Source organism: Geospiza fortis, unplaced genomic scaffold (genome assembly GCF_000277835.1).
Source record: "Geospiza fortis unplaced genomic scaffold, GeoFor_1.0 scaffold41, whole genome shotgun sequence".
In the NCBI taxonomy this organism is placed as follows: domain Eukaryota; kingdom Metazoa; phylum Chordata; class Aves; order Passeriformes; family Thraupidae; genus Geospiza; species Geospiza fortis.
The window spans coordinates 14,897,914-14,918,195 of record NW_005054299.1 but is presented as its reverse complement, the minus strand read 5'-3'; the positions used below and the strand labels follow the sequence as shown (position 1 = coordinate 14,918,195).

Genomic DNA, 20,282 nt, shown 5'->3' with positions numbered 1-20,282 from the left:
AGAGCGTCTCCCCTATGCTAAAGGTTGTGGATGATGATTACATTCAGCTGGAAACAAAGACAGCAACAGCCTGATATTTATCTGTCACTAAAGGATCTGCATTTGCTGTTGTAATGATGGTGATACCGTCAGTGGCTACGGATCAGATTTTTGGGGCTCACTGTTAAATATCTGCAAATGACCTATGGTGCATGTGTGTCCTTGTTCACTCACTTGAGATTTCCAGCTCACAGGAACTCTGCATAAAGCTGCAGCTGCTGGGAACTGAAGCTGTGCCTACTGAATGGGACCAATGGGCAAACACCAAAACTCTTGGACCTCTCTTTTTGATTGAATAAACAACAACATTTGGGCTGCATATTTTGATGCAATAGCTCTGGAGGGTTCTCATCTCCTGAGGCTTCTAGTACTTGCAATTTCAGCTTGACTAGAAATACTGAAAATAAAATCCTTTTTTTTTGTTTCAGGATTTCTGCTTCCATCTGCTCCAGACATTGAAGACATCTAGTGCCTTTGAGATGCAAACAAACATCCAGAAAGACTATACTGAGACAGCCTCACTCATTTCACTTGTGACCTAAGGCTGCTTTGAATCCACAGATCCAGAGGTAATAGGCTCCTGTGTCTCAGGTAAGTGTCCCTCTTTTCCATCACGGAATAATTAAGATGTCAAATTTTGTACGTCAGTTACTGCCACTCCAATGTAGAGTAACACAGAAATTATTAACATCTCCACAGAAATCAATAACAAGCCTTTCATTTGCCAGTGCTTCTATCATAGCAAAATATGAGACGACAGGGCAAAGTGCAAAAGAATACATTCTAAACATGTTGGTCTCCTGAGAATGCATAATCCATGCAGCCAGCATCAGCACTGAGGTGTGGCTCTCCTAGAGATACATGCATTAGGAATATAAAATAATCTGTGGCATCTGCCTTGTACTGAAATACCCATTTGCAAGAAGAATAACAATACTGAAGAAATATCTATTTATAACTCATCCTCTGACATGGATGGGAACTAAAGGGCAGATTTGTTAAGGATTAAAGCATGAACCTAGCAGTAAAAAGCCCAGCTAGCACTGATTTCTAATTTCAGAGTTTGTTCATTCAGCACAGGCTACATCTTGACTCTGAACTTCACCTTGTACCCAGAAAAAATAACTGGCCTCACATCACTACTGTACACTGAAAAATAACATAAAGAGGGAGAATGTTACTAAACAAAGATTTTTGCCAAATCCAGATATTGTCATAAGACAAGTTCAGCTGTTCAGGGTTCACTGACCTCTCACAATAACTCTCGCCTACTAACTTCTGAAGGAAAGAAAGAAAGAAAGAAAATAGAAGAGAACGTAAGACAAAAATGCGTGGCCTCATTTTTAATTCACTCTATCCTCTTCAATTAAAATATTGGTAAAACATTCTGGATGTCCCACTGAAATCTGCTTGGCAGTCAGTGTGAGACACAAAGTAGATGCTTTGTTCTTCTGAGTGCTGGCATGGTATTTCTGCCTGAAAAAAATGAAAGGTTATGAATTATTTCATTAGGCCATTTGCGATCTGTTATCTGAAAATGCAAAATTTCCTGTGAAAGCAGAAGCTTTACAAAGAGGTCTGCACTTTTGCATTGGAAAGGCTTTGAGAAGCAAGACCTTTGTTGAACCTTTGGCTCTGCAATCTAAACAAGACAGGAAATTTTGAGAAAGTTTCAGAGTCTGCTGCTCCCAGGTGTATGTTGCTCACTGTGTTAAGCAGAGGCTGGCTAGCAGAAGATTTCTCATGGCAGCAGAGTGAAATGCATCAATGTCTTCACGGAAAATAAGAGAACTTCAGGAATGGTCTATTTCTATTCTGCTCCAAAAGTAATAAAAATTATAGGTCAGACCAGCACAATGACTCCATTTTTTATACCTATCTTCATTTGAAATGTATTTCTATCCCATCCACTAATGTTTTTATAGTTTAGGAAATTTACCCTAAACCGTCATGATTATGGAGATATAAAACACATACAAAATTGAAGGTGGGGTCAGGATACCACATATCAGACTCCAAAGCCTGTATATCAGTAAGTCAATTCTGCAGTCTTTTCAGTACTTCAAAGTCACCTCATCTTTTTCTAACTACAACACTTGTTCTAATAAAGTATATTACCTTTACTTGTAAACCTTTTCTTGCCTAGTTGCTATACAATCATGGCTACAGAAAAAAAGCTACAAAATATTATTCATATATATCCCACACAGGTAAAAACCAAAAATAAAGTATGCAAAGCTGTACCCCTGGCAAAGTCCAGAGGCAAGAGCCCTATGTGCAGGAGACTAAACTCAGGTGTCTCTAGAATGTTTTTCAGCAGGTACAGTACAGAGGTGCAGACTGCCCGGCAGAAAGCCTCAGTTCATTCAGATGTACATCTTCCTTTCAGTAAGAAGGAAAGATGTACATCTTCATGCTCCTCTTATACACAGCTGTATTTCCCTTCCTCATGAATGATTAATTATACTCAACTTCAAACAACACAGAATCTTACATTGAAGAATGAAGTATGTAATATCATGATACGTGTCCTTAGACACTGCATAAATCCCAGTTGCCCATGTACATTTAGTCAGTCTTTAATTTTGTGTCTGGATGCTATTTTTCCACTGGAGCCCTGCCCCAAACCCTGCACAGAATAAACAGTGCTCACTGAACCATAAGTTATTTAATCTTTCTTTTAATCCTTGCCTTGCAATGCATGAATTTATGCCTTATTTACTGTTAGAACTATAAAAACTCTGTTCTGAATCCTGAATGACTGATTCCTTCAAAGGCTCTTTATAATTTTTCTTTTCCCTGTGGAGCTCATCAATGCAGTATCTGATGAATGCCCCTGAGGTGAGGCATATATTCCTCTGATAATACCTGAAACATTGAAGACTTCATTAAGTATAGGTGTTTGGTGTGAAGCACAGATCTTTCAGAGTATTGATCATTACACAGTCTTCATATTCAAAGTACAGCTAACTTTGACTTATCTTCAACAGCAAATGGGGCAGCTGGTTCTCAAATCAGGATACCCAAAAAACAGGAACATACAATTAGTAGCCCATCTCAAAATTTTAGGAACAGATAGTCAGAATGAATCTGAAGGTCGTATTGGTCCTTTCAGAATATCTCCCTTCTCTTCCACACTCCTCCATCCCATCCTCCATGTTTAGTGACAATGACCACATCACCCTACAGTCCTGATTCACGTCTAAAGCAGGCCCTTTATCTGCCCTGAAAAAAAGTATTTTGGGATGGAGGGAAAGCCCTGAAAGGACAACACAATATACATAGCCCATTAATTTTGACATTTCCTGACCCTATAGCAATTGATTTTAGGCTCTAAATGCACTTATTATACGTATTTTATGTAATTTCATGTGGATTTGTGGTTACACTTCAACGACACATCAGCAAGCTTGGAACATTCCTGTGTATAAAATAGCCTCAGTTTCTAAACTAGCAGGCAGCAGCAGCTGCCTGACACCTTTTGTTTGGACAAGCAGTAGAGAAAGAGAACATGACTTACAATTTACATGGGGATTTTCTAACATTTGCTACCTGTAGAAAAACACTATGATTTGGGAGTAACACGCCTTTCATGCACTGTAGAAAAGCTGTGCTCTCGTGTCTTCATATCCTTTTTGACATGCTCTTCTCTGATCAGATCTACAATCCTACAATCTTCTATCAGCATCTAACCTGGTCTTTCCTCATCTAATCTTTTCTCTTGTTCTTATTCCCATACCCCAGTTCCTCCCCAAAACAGCCTGGCAGAGCTCAGCTTCATGTCGCAGCTAGACCAGACTGTGCCATTCTCCAGCATCACTGCTAGACACTCTTCCAATATTAAGTTCCTCTTTCCTTCCCCTCTTCCTCCCATTAACATCTTCCACTCTCTCTGCCTAACCTCCAAGGCCTCTCTCCCCACTCAAATTCCCCCCCAGTCTGTTCACTGACACCCAGCAGAGGAATCCCAAAACACGGCCATAATTTGGCATGGCTGCTGTATCATGCTGCCAGGTGAGGGGCAGAGAATGGTCAGTGTCTTCCTGGATCTTCCTCTGCCAGGTCCTCCAGCTTTAAGAAAATCTGTGTGTTCAAAGTGAGCTACATAGAGAAGAGGCAAACAGTAATTGCTTTTGTGTAGGGCTGCAAAATAGAATTCATGAATAGAAAATGAAGCAATAAGAATAAATATTGTGCTCAGGAAATTCACAGGAATTTTTGTTGCCCAGCATTTTATTCTGTGTATGGGAGACACAAACACAGAATTGTTTCATAAAAAGGAGGCAATACTGGAGAGGAAGATCCAGCTGAAGTGTTGGAATAATGATTTTTCTGTGGAATTATTTACCCAATTGTATTATATACTTTGTTTTGTTTCCTGCACCTGTCCCCCCACCCCCCCACCTTAATAACAAATATTTTCTTTGTTTTCCCCTTCCTGTCACCCCACTACTATGCAGATTTTGGCTATTCAATGACAACAGCAGCAACATCAGAAATAGGAATAATAACATTCCACAGGGGAGACTATACAATAGTACAGCTAAGCTTTAGGAAGTGTAAGACAGCGTGTTTGTGCTCTCTATTAATCATATACCTTAGTGTCTTCCTAGGCACTTGGCCAAAAGGAGAAAGTTGTCGACTGCCTCCAGGTGTTATGGTTACAGCATCAGATGATGTATGCCCTCAGGTGTCTTGTAATCTAATTATTTATAGAGGTATGTCAAAGGAAAAAAATCTCACTAACTATGACAGTCATTTTTGATCATAATGTCTTAACTCTGCTCCTTTGAGCTGATGCACTGCTTTATTCACAACAATAAATGTTTACATTACAAAGGAGCCACATAAAGACTATATTGGGTTTTGGCTCTTACTACATGGGAATAATCTCTACAAAGGACAGTTTATAGCTCAAAAAGCACAAGCCCAACAGTGGATGTTACAGGTGTGTAACAGCTGAGTTCACTATGAACCAGAATAGTTTGCTTAGTTGTGTCTTTCCTTTCTGTTAATAATTTTGATAGAGAGAGAGAGGAAATGGGAGCAATGTGTGTAGGCACAGGCAAAATGAGTCCAGGTGGGGAGATAAAGCCCTCGGAGGTTCAGCCATGTAAGCCTGGCTTTGTTAGCAGAACAAAACGAGGCAGTTGAAGAAAGATGGGTAAGTGTCAGACCTTTAACCTGGGGAATTCTTCACCTGGTGAAATGAGGCATTGGGGAGACAATGAACTTGCTCCAGGTGGAAACTGACTAGCCTTAAAGGGAAAATGAAGCATAGTGGAAATTTCCACTGCCACTGCAGTTAGTTATCTTGTATGAGGTGCACTAGCACAACCCAGAACCCTGTGCTCACAGCAGAGAGGAAGGGGGAGCTGAAAGGACTATGCTGAGGGGACACTGTGCTCAGGTTCAGTACCAGGAAACTGACACATCTGGAAGGGATGTGACACTACAGCAGTCGAGAGGTCAAGAGCAGGAGAAAAGTGTTGCTGCAGCTGAGTAAGGGACTCATCTTAAGTTGTACAAAATTCCTATAAAATGTAGGGGGATTCCCCCTACAATTGTTGTCTTTTAAGAGAAAATTTCATAATCCTTGTGCCTGTGACAACCCATGAGCATGTGGCAGATGCACAAAAGAGCTTTTTTTTTTAATTTTTTTTTTTTAACCGAAGGCAGTAAAGCAAATCGGTGACAGACAGAAGGACAGAAACCCATCAGTGAGACTGCACCTCAAATGAGGACAGTTTTGGGCTCCTCACTGCAAGAAAGACATTGAGGTGCTTGAACATGTCCAGAGAAGGGCAATGGAGCTGGGGAAGGGTCTGAAGCACAAAGCTCATGAGGAGTGGCTGTGGCAGCTGGGGTTGTTCAGTCTGGGGAAAAGGAGGCTGAGGGAAGATCTCACTGTTCTCTACAACCACCTGAAAGGAGATTCTAGCAAGATGGGAGTTGGCTTCTTCTCCCACGAGTCAGGGAACTACCCCTCTCACCATAAAAGGGGCTCAATTCAAGAGCTGTAACTTCTGTATAAAAGTTGCTCCAAAGCTGATGAAGCTTTAACAGTCCACGAAAGTGGCAAGGTATTGTATGTTATTCATGAATGACAAAAAAGTTCCTCACTTTTTTAAGGTCTTGCTGACTGATCTCACAATAGAACTGTCTCCCAATAAAGCTGTCGCTGTCACACAACTCCACTTTTACCTTTACCTATTAAAGAGTGCATGGTTTCTGACAGTGCCAGCCCAGCTCTAAGCTGGGCACCACCAGGCTAGCTCTGAAGACACACAAAGACATTTTCTCCATCTTCTCATTTCTGCCTTGTGCCAGCAGTGGAGCATAAATCACACAAGTTTCATTCAAATAATTCAACCAACAAGAGAAAGAAGTTCCTCTCAGTCTTTTCCCCAGCCCTGTGAATTTTATGTAGTTTGGTTCAGGTGCACTTTGCACTTTGGCAATACCAAACAGAACACATATATCCTTACAGTTCAGTGTGTTACTCCAATGAGAGCTCAGAGATCCAGATGTAGCTTAAAGTCACAGTAAGTGGAAGTTATGGGGTGGGAGAGAGAAGGTGGTAAGGAGCACAGTTCTGCTGAGGGCCAGTTATTATTTCAGAAAGAAGACTACACCAAAAATGGAAAAAATGATCCCTCTCCCCTCTGTACTTTGAATCTCAGCACAGAAACAAACACCGTTCACAAGTAGCCATTAAAAACATCCAAACAAAGCTCAGAGAGAAGCAAAACGAAAAGGATCCTAGTGGTCTGTTTCATTACAGTGCCAGCTCCTCAAAAATTCTAGCTGAAAAACAGAAACTCAGTGAATCCAGGGAGCTAATTAGGCTCAGCAACTCCATGTTAGAGCTAAAGCCAGATTCCCCAAAATCAGCAGTGCCACTTGTTAAGGAAACATGCTCAATATGTAGACTGTGATTTACAGGAGAAAAAAAAATCCTGCAGTTAAAACCAATAATGACCCAGATTTAAATAATTTAGGGACTCTGCACTTGGCTAGGCTAACTTCTACCAAGCTATGCTAATAAAGGGAAGGAAAATGTCATTTCTCTCCCCATGTCCCTCCTTCCTTGGCTCCCTTACTTGGAAGTATTATGGCAACCACAAGTTTGGCTCTGCTTATCTGTATGGTTTAGTTGCTTTATATGAGAAGACAACATAGCTGCTATGGAATAGCAACTGGAGCAGCTTAGGAGCCTGCCTGCCTCTGCTCCGGGCTGCCTGTGCCCTGACAGTGCAGCAGGAGTGCCGGGAAGGGAAGGCTGGAATGCAGCTGAACAGCGCCTGTGCCTCTAGGGCAGTCATGGGGGAAACAAATAGCAAGAAAAAACGTGCAGAAACATTCCCTGACGATCTGCTGAGGACACATTCTGGAAAGAACCTTCACACCAGCCCCTCTGGGTGGCTGATATGAGCAGGAGCAGAGCAGACGCCCAGTGAGGGCATTTCCACCAGCCCTGCATCAGCATGGGCACACTCCTTTGTTCAGCATCCTTCCTTCCAGCGCTGCTGCCCCAGCTCCCGCCGCCTCCCGAGGGCCAGGCAGCGGGCAGGCTGAAGCAAGGCTCTCCACTCTGCGCCCAAGAGGCCAAGCAAAGGGCTTGTCCCTCAGGAGGCCTCAGCTCCCGGAGCCGAGCTGCTGCCAGTCCCACGGCCGGGTCACACGGCGCCCCCTGCGGGCGCCAGCCGCGGCAGGGAGGGCAGGGCAGAGGCCGCAAAGCTCCCCTCTGGCGCTAACAAGCAGCCTGACTCCTGCCTCACCCTCACGCCAGGCAGCTCGGGACCATTTCGGCCATACCAGGTGGCAATTGGGAGCGGGGACAGCGAGGGGACAGCAAGGGCACAGCTGGCTGCCGCTCGGAGCGCTCCGCGCTGCCCAGGCGGAGCGGCCCCATCCTGCGCACCCTGCGAGCCCCGGCAGCGAGAAACATCACGCTGCCCCTCGCTGCAAGGGCTGCGGGCCTTCAGATGGACCCAGGGGGGGAGTACCAGGGTTATTTCCTCAAACGAAAATTAACTTCAAATGTTTGTAATTGATACATGAATATTCATGATCTTTTGGGAGGATTTCATAATTACTTCATTGTGCTTAGGCTCATTTGATCTGCAGAAGCGACAGCAGTAGTTTACACTCCTTCATCAAGATGCCAACAATTTGGCAGCATGACCTTCCCAGTTTCCTGTGCTGGAGAGCAACTCTAGTTATTCTAATTGCAATCCCAAATGGAGTGGTACCTGAAAATAAATTGACTGCTGTTCGGTTTTAGAAACCACTCCACTTGGCACTGCTCCTTGTGTAAATAGATAACATCTCCGGGAAATTGGGAAGGTCACTCCACAAAACGCTTCACATTCTGCTAAGTAACATTTTCTATGTCAACCTCCTAGAGCCTTCAGGCCACAGCATTATTACAGAGGGCAGTGAAAGTGCACATACTCTCGTGTGGAAAGGGAAAAAAAAAAGGCAGACTTTGGTTGTCATTAATGATATGGAAATTAAACAATTCATCTATACCCCTCATTAGATGTATTCCCCAAAGAAAGTTAGGCTCAAGAGTTCATACTGCCTCTGCACCTGCACACAAGGCTGCCTTATCACCTTCAGCAATAAACTTCTAGGCTTTTGGCAAATTCAAAGAAGGTTTGAGAAAATAATATGCAAAGTTTGAAGACAGTAAGTCTCTGTAAATGCTGGAAGGATTAGCAGCTGGGTGGATGGAGAGAAATCTTATTTGTGCTCCCACAGAATGAGACAAATGCTTCCAATTCCATTCTTGAACACACCAGAGAAAGCACATAGATGAGAGAAATACCCAAACACAGGAATATTTTTGGCCAGTATTTACACCTTTTTGGATGCCAGACTGAGAGACAAGTTGTTAGAAACATTATGTTCTTGATGCTGGTGCTCAAAATACTGTTCATTTAAATCAGAAAAAAAAAAAAAAAAAAAAAAAAAAAAAAAAAAAAAAAAAAAAAAAAAGCACTTACATGATGCTGGGTCCTGATTAAAAACTGCCAAAACCCAAAGTAAAGCAGTGAAAATATGAAACCATCCGCATTAAAGCAAAATATACAGTCAGAAGCCCCCAGCCATGCTTCCTTTTCTGGTAATCAGTGTAATACCTTTTAAATTTCCTTTTCACATACGGCTCCAAATTGCTTCACAGAGATGCATGAAACTGCTAAAACCTGCTAAAGGAAGCAATCCCTGTCCATTGTCAAGGAAGATGAACTTTACAGCAGCCAAGCAATCTGCTAACTAGGATGGGAATTAAGCAGGTGAAGCAAGTTCTGAAAAGGAGGAATTATTTGTGTCATCTCCCATTTCCAGCAGACACACACTGGCCTCAGTTGTTCAGCTCCAAACTATGTACAAATTAAAAACCCATGACTTCCATTTAGGAATAATGTATTGGCATGTACAGGGACTATGCAAAGATCCTAAACATGCATAACTCTCTTTCTAAAAATCAGGATAAGTGAGGTAAGTATGCACTTAGCTATCTAACTTTATACGTCCATTTGCTTTACAGAAGAGTAAGAAAGGTGACTTTGTCCATTACACCTATTTCTTTAAAAACCTAGGACTGAAAGCCAATTGCACTTCAAGGTCGCAATTTACTTTACTACTCAAGGGCCAAAATAAGTTTCTTAGACACGTGCAATGATGCTTGCAGAATCTAATGAACAGAGCATTCTCTGGCCTGCAAATCCTTGGCCTCTATATTTGTACTGCCATCAGTCAATACTGCTGGGGTGACCTTGTGAGGAAGTGGAGAGACACCAAGAACTCCTTTCACATAAAAGTGAATGGCTATCAGGCAGCCAAAACTTTCTTCCACAGATGGGCTGAGCTACTCACACAATTGGCTGATTGAGAGATGTAATGAGACAGGCTGAGCAATAGCAGTGATGATGGTGACTTGCATGGCAAATAAAGATCATAGATGAAAATTTCCTGCCTGTTCCTGTGTTTTGGTTAAGTCCACAAACCAGCCCCAAAAATTAGGATTTTATTAACTGAACTCCACTGGCACTGTGGTCCAAACCCAGCTGTCACTGAAATCTCCAGAAAAGCCCCCATAAGCTTCATCAGCATCTGAACTGGGTTTTTATAGATTTAGTGACAGGATACATGAGACAAAGACAAAACCAGTCCCTTCTGACGTCAAATACATGGCATTGAAATTAAACTGTGGAACCACAGGCAGGTTTATGATGACAGTTTTGGCAGCACGGGACCAAATCTAGCAGCTGGTGCAAGGCAGTGCGAATTCTGTCATCTATAAACATAGGCAGAAGGAAACAAAATGTTTGATTCTTTTATATCTCTCACACTCCATCATACTTCATTCACAGAGGAGCCTAAATAAAACCTGAGGGACTCAGGCTATGCAAGTTCTATGTGCTCTAAGTAAAAGTAGCAAAATTGGTATATAAATATTTTTAATGTATATATTTGCTATTTAAACCAACTGGAGATAGGCTGCTTCAATACATTTATCTTCATCCATGCAGCAATTTAAAAGTTTAAATTATGCACATGCATTTTTCATGTTATCTGAAGTTTCACTCCCCCTTTAAATGTATTCTTCTATTTATTTTGCCCACTATAGTAACATTGATTAGACAAGATTCTCAATAGGCTCTTGTATATCTGACACTTCAAGATCTTCTTATAGCCTGCCACAGTAAAGGAAAGGAACTCTTTTAAACTTGATGGTTAGAAATTGTCACATTTGTAGTAACAAATGTTACTACAATTGCTTGCCGTTTTACCTGAGGTGACCAGGACATGCTTTAGAGCCCATTATATCTATTCGGCTCAGAAAAACAACTATAAATTTGAATATTTCCATTTTGACAGCTGCCTCTCCACAAGGCTGATAGTCAGAACAGAGTTGTGAGTGGCAGAAAGCAATACACGATACTGAAGTTTGTATGCATTCAGTTTTAAATCACAAAAAAAAGATCTCTCTTAAAGTTAGCTGTTCAAAATCCAAGAAGCACTAAAACAAAATTTCAGAGGTAAACTGAACCAGTTTTTCATAGAAAGATCCTTTCAAACTTTAACTTTCTTTAAAAAGCCTCAGACTGGAATCATTTACAATGTGCCTGGAAGGTCCCACTTCTGTTTACAAAGCCGCTGCTGATACTGAGGAATTCCCACAGCTGAAAATAGTTGAGGCTTGAGTACTTTTTGGCAAAGTACTTATTTTAGCCTTACACTCCATCCTTGGCATCTGCTGTTGAATTTAGCCAGACAGGATGCTACAAGGACATGTGGCCTGAATCAGTACAGCCATTCTTATGTTCTTAGAATTGGCTTCTAAAGGTTCACAGCCCGACTCTGCAGCCTCCTTCCTGCATCCCCTCTGCATGCCTGCTGTGACCTCCCAAGGACACAGCAAAGAGTTCCTCAGCATTCAATCAACCCAACCCTGGCCAATACATCTGGAGACACAGAGAGGCCAAGAGGAAAGACAGTCATTCTGGTAAAGACAGCACATGGACAACTGCCATAGAGGGAGAAGGAGAAAAGAAATGCATTGCTTGGTCCTGTGAGCCTAAGCCCCATGGAACAGCATCAAAGCACAGGTGATGCGTGGGGTGAGAAGAGACTGAATTATTAGCTCCTGCCCCTACCCAGTAGAGAGAACAATATAATCCTCCTTAAGCATTTAGAAAATCCAGCCTTAAAAACATTATGGCTTTCTAACACTGCCCCCACGCATTTCCATTTAGTAGTGGCATGCCAACTACTTTTCTATATGGTTTCCATTGCTCTCCCTCCCCAGGGATGGGAATGCTCCTGGCCACATGTACAGACACATGCTCTCTATCCTTTTACTCTATTTGGGAATGCAAGACAAATTAATTTCATTTTCTCTCATGTGAAAAACTCCCCTTGCCAGACTTTCTTGTACTTGCTTCAGTCTCAATTCATCCTTCATCTATATGGGAGACCAGCACTGCACCCAGGAGAGGAACTGCTAGCCCCTTGCATAACTATCACTATTTTTCTACTGTCATTGCTAATATCTCCTCAGATTTCATTACCTTGTCATTGTTAATTGAGCTGTGGACACCTGTGACCATCAGCCAACATGCCTAAATCAGCACACACCCCATCCCCTTTCTAGCTGATGAGCTCCCAGATTGCATTAGAAATTATCAGCAGTCCATCAGGGCAATCCCTGGCATCAGTGCCATTTGTATTACTGCAGCCCCTGAGGTCCCACAGCTGCTCCCATCTGAGGTTCTGATCCGCCTTTGTACAGATGATGGCTCTCAGCTTTGTGTAAGCAGTCACTATGATTAGCTCCTGCTCTGCTGTGCCAAGGCTGCTGATGATAACACCAAATAAAACCTCTCCCAAAACTGGTCCCTGAAGAACTTCCCTAGTAGCCTTCCCTCCAGTTTGATAGCTCCCACTTCCATGCTGGCTACTGTTGTCTCTGCAGTCTTCACTACTTGATGCATCTTACTGCTCCTTGTCTTCTTCAGCTTAACTAGTAAATTCTCAGGGGACACCAATCCAGGCATTTACTCAGATCTCGACAGATTAAATTTCTTTCACCCAGCATGAGGTACCACATCTGCATAGAACAGAGGGCAAGGGCTGTATCCAGAAGGTTCTATCCAGTGTATCCCCATCTTGAAAGGGGGGTTGAATTTAAATGCATGGACATCTGTTCCAGATTTCCTGCTCTTGGGAACAGTCAAGATATTTCAAGGTTCACCATCTGAGAAGGCAATATTTGTTGTCTGGATTTACTTTAAAGTGAGTTTCAACTCAGGGTTTCCTCTTTTGCTCCTCTCACGTCTGAGTGATAATACCAAATTATTGTTGGAGCAAGACTTTCTTAACATCTCAGTGTTAACTTTTGCAGCTATTGCTCTAACAAAATTTAATCATTTAATTCAGATGATTTAGCAGGGAATTCATTTGAAATCCTCTCTTTGCTCTACTTTTCCCCCTCCTCCTCCACACACTGAAGAGCAAATCATTTACAGAGAAGTTTGTCTGCTGACTATATGAGTTTTACTCAGTAGGAAAATACATTCATGTAATTGCATTTCAAATGTTGAGGATCTGGATAAATGAACAAGTTGTTCTATGAACAGAGGAAGAAATGAAGGCTGACTTCCAGAGTTTGTGTCCTGTGTTACTCCATTTTCCGTACTTTGGCTGTGCCCTCAACCCCACCTTGCCACATCCCACCTAACTCACCTTCAGTTGCAGCTCTGTCCTCTCTCCTTGCTGGTTCGTGGGTGCTGGCTGGCATTTGGCTCAGCTGGCTGGCAAACCAGCATGCAACAGAGCAGGGTCATCACAGCTTCACGGCCCAGCCTGCTTCTGCCCCACCCCTATCTCAGTCTCAAGAGTCTTGCTCAGACCTCACATCTAAAGGCCTGCGCCTGCATTAAATCTGATTGGAAATGGTCAATTCAACAGCCAGTTAAAAAAGGCATTTGGATGACTAGCAATGAGATTGTCTGACCATGTATGCTTTAGCCTCTCAAGAGATAGCTAAAATTCTCTCACAGCACCCATGTCAGAGAAAGTTTTGCTCTCAGAGTTTGTCTGGGTTTACAATTTGGAAGTACAACATTGTGCATAGCAGTCATTCCCAGCACCAGCTCCTGAGGACAGACGGGACATTTCCCGTATTAGCACTATGAGAGTGATTAGAGCCACCTATTTATAGCTGTGCAATGAAAAAAAAATCTCAGCGCACACAAGTCAAGTTAGCCAGGCTTTTAAGTGTTGCCTGTCAAGTGGTTTAGATTTTTCCTGCCTCATAATTTTTCAGATCCATGTTATGACTTTATATCCAATTAATTCTGTGGGAGGACAGCAGTTCTAAAATGAACACAGAGTAAACAAAATCATTAAGAAAAGGACTGCTATGAGAGTTCAAGTTGTCATTGTATTGTTAATATTCTTCAGTAGTTCAGGTTTAAGGGGTTTTTTGTGTGTTGTATGACACATTAAATATGTAGCAAAGGGCTTAAATGGCTTTTTCTGTTTTCAAAGCCACTACTGTACCAATTTTAAAAAAATAATAATTACCCAAAAGGGACCAGAGAAGTTTTGACAGCCCATGAACCTTCCCCCAGTGCAGATGATTTGCATATCCTGTAGCCAAGAGGTGTATTTGACCCAAGCATTTATAATTAACCCTTAACTTGTCGTAGCTAAAGAAAAGCTTTATTTTCATTTCGATGATTTTGTTGCACTGTAATTCCAAGAAACACCAATTAGCTATCAAATGGTGACAACTTGCACTTAGCACTGATTAGGGCTAGATATGAACTATAAACCTATCACATTACTATAGTGCAACAGCTCATTACCAGTCTAGCTTTCCTAGCTAATCTTTCCTACTAATTTTTATTTAGGGACCTACTGGCCAGCTCATCTGAAAATTATATGCTAATGATCCGCAAAGAATTGAGAGCTCTAAATGGTAACATGGGAGAAAAAATAATTCTGTTTGATCTCTTTATGTTATGATAGATGTCGTTTAATCAATTAGGACAGCAGAACATATCATTCCATTCCAGACCTGGCAAATACAAAGGAAACCAGGAAAGGGTGAAAGCTTCACACATCTTGACCTCCCCCACAATATCATATATAGTATGAGAGAAGGTTTAAGAGCACAGTCACTGAGACAGCCATCAGGACACTATTTCCTGTGGCTCTCCTGCAACAGGGGCTTGCCAAGGATGTGACTGCTGCTAGGAGAAGGCACCTGTCAGAGACAGGGTCACAGCATTGTGTACTGTGCCTTGTGGAGATGTCAGGCAGGCCTGCTGCCACTTAAGCCTCCAAAAGTTTTAACATGGGGGGCTGGGCCCCTGGAATGTCCCAGAATCAGAAATGCAGCTTACAATTATTCCTGCCTCCCTCTCCCCCACCTGCTTGAGATCATGAAAGTATTTGAGAAACTAAAGATACTGCAATAGTGACTGCTTCACAGTTATCTGCCAGAACTCTGTGATAAATCAAAGTTATGTCTGAGATACACTGGAGATGCAGAAGGAAAAGAATACTATGTTTCATAATGCTACCACTTCCTAATGAGCAGAAAACATTATAGATGGAAAGACATAAGTAGAATCAGGTATGAAAAGGTGTCTGATCCATACTCTGGTGACTTGTGTAAATTAAGGGCATCATGGGATATAAAAGTCCTATATTTAATAACTAATACTAAAAAAAATTGAGAGCAATGACAGAAATAATTGAAAAGCAGAACATGATCACATTTAGGGGCTATCTCATTTCCTGTAGTCTCACTGGGATGGAGTTTCTATTCTGAAGACTGTGATATTCACCCAGCAATACCAATATTGTTTATTACGTTGACTGGTTCCAATGCTGAATGAATCAAAAATAGACATAATCACACATTAATGCCTAAAAACCCCCAAATTATGTCTCTAAAACAACCACTCAAACATATCCATTGCTGGTCTGTACTTGTGCAATTCAAAACTTGGACAACGGCAGAGAACATTGTGCTGAACATGTTCTCAACACTCATCCAGCCCTGACCTCAAGACAATAAGTTTTTAATACGCCAAAAACTGGACTGTTTTTCCTAAATATGGCAGTAGAGACTTTTTTTCTTCCTGTTGAGGAAGGAGCAAAAATCCCTTATGACTGCCCTTCTTGGAACCTGCACAGCAAGAGGAGTGAAGATCTGCCACTCTGCCCAGATTTTTAAATCTCCCAAAAGAATATTTTGTACATAAATATGCAAAGGTTTTCAAATTTAAGTGCCAGAAATGTTTCAATAAGAGCATAATCAGACCACAGGGTTGGGAGATGTTCCTTCAGTATAATAAAGGAGCCAGAAGGAAAAAGCACTGTACAGATAGACCTATTGCATACTATGAGGTTAACCAAGGAGAATTTACTCACACATTCAAGCATTGCAAAATGCAGTGAAAGATAATATGAGCAGCATATAACTTACAATGTCATCATAGAATACTTAACTCTTTTTTAGATAAGTCTCTTTGTATTTATAACCATAATCATTGGTAACATTTTTTAGTTGGCTCCTGGCAAAATGAAGAAGTACTTTCAAATTATGGAGTCTTGAAAATGAGCTTATATTAAGCCTCAGTTAGTGGCATAATTAATGGATAGTACACAGAGACTACAGAATTCATTAGCTAATATGCATTACAGATTAGATATCTAAAACATTTGGTATTTTTTATTTCTGAGATATGAATTAAGGTGAAACAATACACTGGTAACACATATCCATATGAATATGAACACAAAATTATTAAGGAAGTTATGTTTGTTCTGAATTTAAGTTTAGTTCCAATAGAGACATAACACAGCTGTTTAATGCATAAAATAGATAAGTAATTGCTGGCCAAAATGACTCTCACATACCCACACTATTACTGTTAGAGTTGAATATTAGCTTAGTATAATTTCATACACAGCCTGCAACATTCTTTATTCATATCCCACTTCTAAAAGTTGCCTGTTGAAAAGATCTGGTGGATTTTTTTTACTCTCTTCAGTTAACTATTGTTCTCTGGTCTTCCATGGGAGGAATATGCTTAGGAACAGCAGTTTTCCCAATTATTAGGTATCAGAAGTGTTTAGCGTGATGCTCAGATTAGCGTGATGCTCAGATTCCTTAGTGTGATGCTATTAGTGTGATGCTCAGATTCCTTAAAAGAATCAGGTATTGCTCCAGAGAGAAGCAATGTTGATGGATGGAACCTGTCCAATGGAATTAATTCTTTCTTATACTACCTTTTGCATGAGTGTGATATAAAAGCATTTTCAGAGGAATTATGAATTGGGAGGATGAACAAGCCATTCCAATTTTCAGAGTACACCAACATACGTAGCTGTGATACCATCAGAGACCAGGTGATTTCTGCTACAGTGCCTCAGAAGCATTATGTCCCTGCCTGGACTATGCCTGGCCCTGCTGGGAAGGTGACAGTCCCTGGGAGCATGAACATTCCGAATCACAGCAGCCAGAGGCTTCCTGCAAACAACACCCTTATGGCCATGAGGCTCCCTGCACTGAGATGGGTGTGGGGAGAACAGACATGGCACCTGCACATGGACACACAGGACTTTACCACTTGTGTAAAACACTTGATTTTTACATCTGACACACACATAAATGATTCCAGGCAAAGGAGGTCACAAAGGAATGTGTCCTGGTTTCAGCTCCAACACACTGCAATCACAAGTAGCACAAAACCAATTATAATGCCATTGCACAGCACATAGCCATCCAAAATGGCAGCAGTCAGCTAACATGACAACAGAAAACCTGTTACCAGCTTAACAGCCTTATTTTGTATTCTCTGTGATGCAAAGACTCTAAAAGTTACTAAAGCACATCCTCACTTTTTCTGTAAAACCCACTCCACAGTAAGCAGCCTCAACATTAGCTGAAAAAAGAGGAATATTTCACAAATATCACCAGAGGAGTGTTTTAGGGTGCCATCAGGTTCTCTTTCATATGTATTTTCAGAGACAAGTCTTATTCAGGTCTGATCCCCCATCATCCCCTCCTCTCCCCCACAGTTTATACATCAATGCAAGCTACTACAACCACAGCAGTTGCTCTCAGTTGCCTGTGACGTGAGAACTGTCCTCCATCACACCAGTAATGTCCACATGTGAGAGAGATGTCCAGGATTCAAGAGGTGCATGTTGGCATGATCTGACTGAGAACACAGAGGTCCTAGAACACCCTCTCTCTGAAAAAGTGCAGTTATTTCTCCAACACCATACCTTCGAAAACATTTTTGTTTGTTATGCTGACATGCCAGCTGTGTAGCAGATATGGATACTGCATCTAATTCCCATCCTCCTGCACAGGCAGGTAACTTAAAAACACTTCACTCAGAGCCTGTGAAAACTGTTGTTTGCAAGGGAGAAGGAGCACAGTCTAGGAGCACAAAAGATTCTGCTACTCTATTTATAGCTGGAGGCAGACATGAAAATTGTGTTCAATCCTTAAAAGACTGCTACAAGGAGATTCAGGCCCCACCTGCACAGAGATGATGAGGTGCCTTTGACAGCGTTAACCTTGTAAGGCCCCCCCCCGCTTCATTCTCTGCTGTGTCTGAGCTGAGCCATGTTTGTAATAGCACCCAAAACAGCCACCACTGCTGCTCTCTGGAACCTCCTGCACCAAAGGGAGCCACAAGGGCTGATATTTCTGACAGTGTGGACATACATTTTTTTCATTGATTTTCAAGGAGATTGAGGTTTTGTTTCTGACCAAGAGCATGAGGGAATGGGAAGAGAACAATTTGGTAAATTCCACCATCTCTCAAAAATAACTAATTGGAAAATAAGTTTAAATTGTAGTAATTTTAAATGCAGCAGGTAGGACAGTTTTTTCTGATGGGATGATAATGCAAAACAAAGCTAAAAGACAATGCAGATAAAACAGTTAAATCTGCTGTCTGATATTAATTTTACTGAGTCTTGTCAGATATTGCTAGAAACCATATCACCTGGATGGCGCTTACAAAAAAAAATATTTTAAAAACTCAAATAATCTAACAAGTTCACCCTGCAGCACAAGATAGTAATTTTTATATTTCAGAAGATAGTACTAACCAGCCTGCTTAAATCAAAAAATTCAATGCATATTTTCAAAAACCCACATCTGTTCATTGTGTATAGACCTGGAGGCAACCACCAGCCAAAAACTTTGATCATCCAGCAGAATCTTGTATCCTAAGAGCACAAGAGGATTATCTCCATTGCTTTACTCTCAAATGTGTTATGAAAACAAAAACTTCAGTAAAAAAACATCCTGCAGCTGTAATGTCATTCAAATACTGTTGAAGCAATAAGGCAGACTGGCTGAAGTACCCTCCACTTACAACCCCACAATTGTCTTAGAAGCTTCTAGGGCCTGTCACTCCTTTGAGAGGTTGATGTCTAAACAGAGTCCATGAAAAGAAGGAATTTGAAGAAAAAATCTTCAACTATTTGCCCAGAAAATGTAAGCAAAGGTTATGTCTATTCTTAAGTTAAAGTCACAAATACTATTTATATACACTGAAGAGGAAAAAAGTAGTCCTGCTTGTGCCACTTCAGTAGTCTCAAATCCCCATTTGTGTGGCAAGTTTGTGCATAAACTTCTCGAGCTTCAAATTCATGGTCACAGACCCATTTGCAACCAATGAATAGATGATTGAACTTTTGCAGTTTTCACCTTCACCAATTCCATCAATTATGTCCCTTGCAATTCCAAATAAACTCAACATTAGGTAACACTTAACCACCTACTGCCTCTTTCAACAAATAAGCTGCTAATCATCAAATACAGAACATGAAATATCCCTTAGCAAGGATTTGAGGATTATCTCATCTAATTAAATATAAGCATGTTTTCTAATCTGTGGGTTTAAGCCAAATCCCAATAAAAAGATTTCCATTGATTTACATAGAGTTTTGGATCAAGCACTGGGAGAACTTGATTTTGCAATTTGAAGAGAACGAGACCTTAAAAAAATGTGTAACTAAATGATGAAGGGAAAAAAGTTGTTAACTCATTTAAATCATCTGGCACAGGAATGGACTGCTAGAGTAGGGTCTTGAGAAACACACAACTGAGACTTTCTGTACTTCTTTGACATCATGAAAGTGTAACAATCATCCAACCATTGGTTTTCAGGCTCCTAAAAGCATTCTGTTAGACACACTAAGCATTGATTCTGTTAGACACACTAGAACACATTTAATTGTTGATATATATAACTACCTTCCACCTGCAGACACTTGAAAATCAAGGATGAAGATAAATTATCAAAAAGAAGTACAAATATCGAAAATTGTCAAAGATTTGGACCCAGAACTCTGCATTGAAATTGCATAAGCCTAGCCCTTAACCCATCTTAAACAGTTTATTATGTAACTGTTAATGGATATTTGTTAGTTACAAGTTTATTTTGCTTTTAAATGATTCTACCGACTAAGTGTTCACTTCAGCTCTTGAGTAGTTATTCCACTAATAGGAATCCCTGTTAGCATGCTTTAAAGTTTATATTCCTCCACATCATTACTTTAAAATAAGAAATCATTCTGCCACTTTGTCTCGCCAGATGCAATTCTCTTCCCCTGTGTGTATTCACATCCTTGAAACACTACAGAGCAGTTGTCATCTCTTCTCTCAAAGGCCTCCTTTTCCCTAC

The 20,282-nt window shown here is 41.1% G+C and overlaps 1 protein-coding gene across 1 annotated transcript in view; it reads right to left on the bottom strand.

The window, feature by feature from the left end:
• Positions 1-20,282, bottom strand: part of KIF26B (kinesin family member 26B) — a 280,513-nt gene that overhangs the window by 27,912 nt on the left and 232,319 nt on the right. The window lies entirely within an intron of this gene.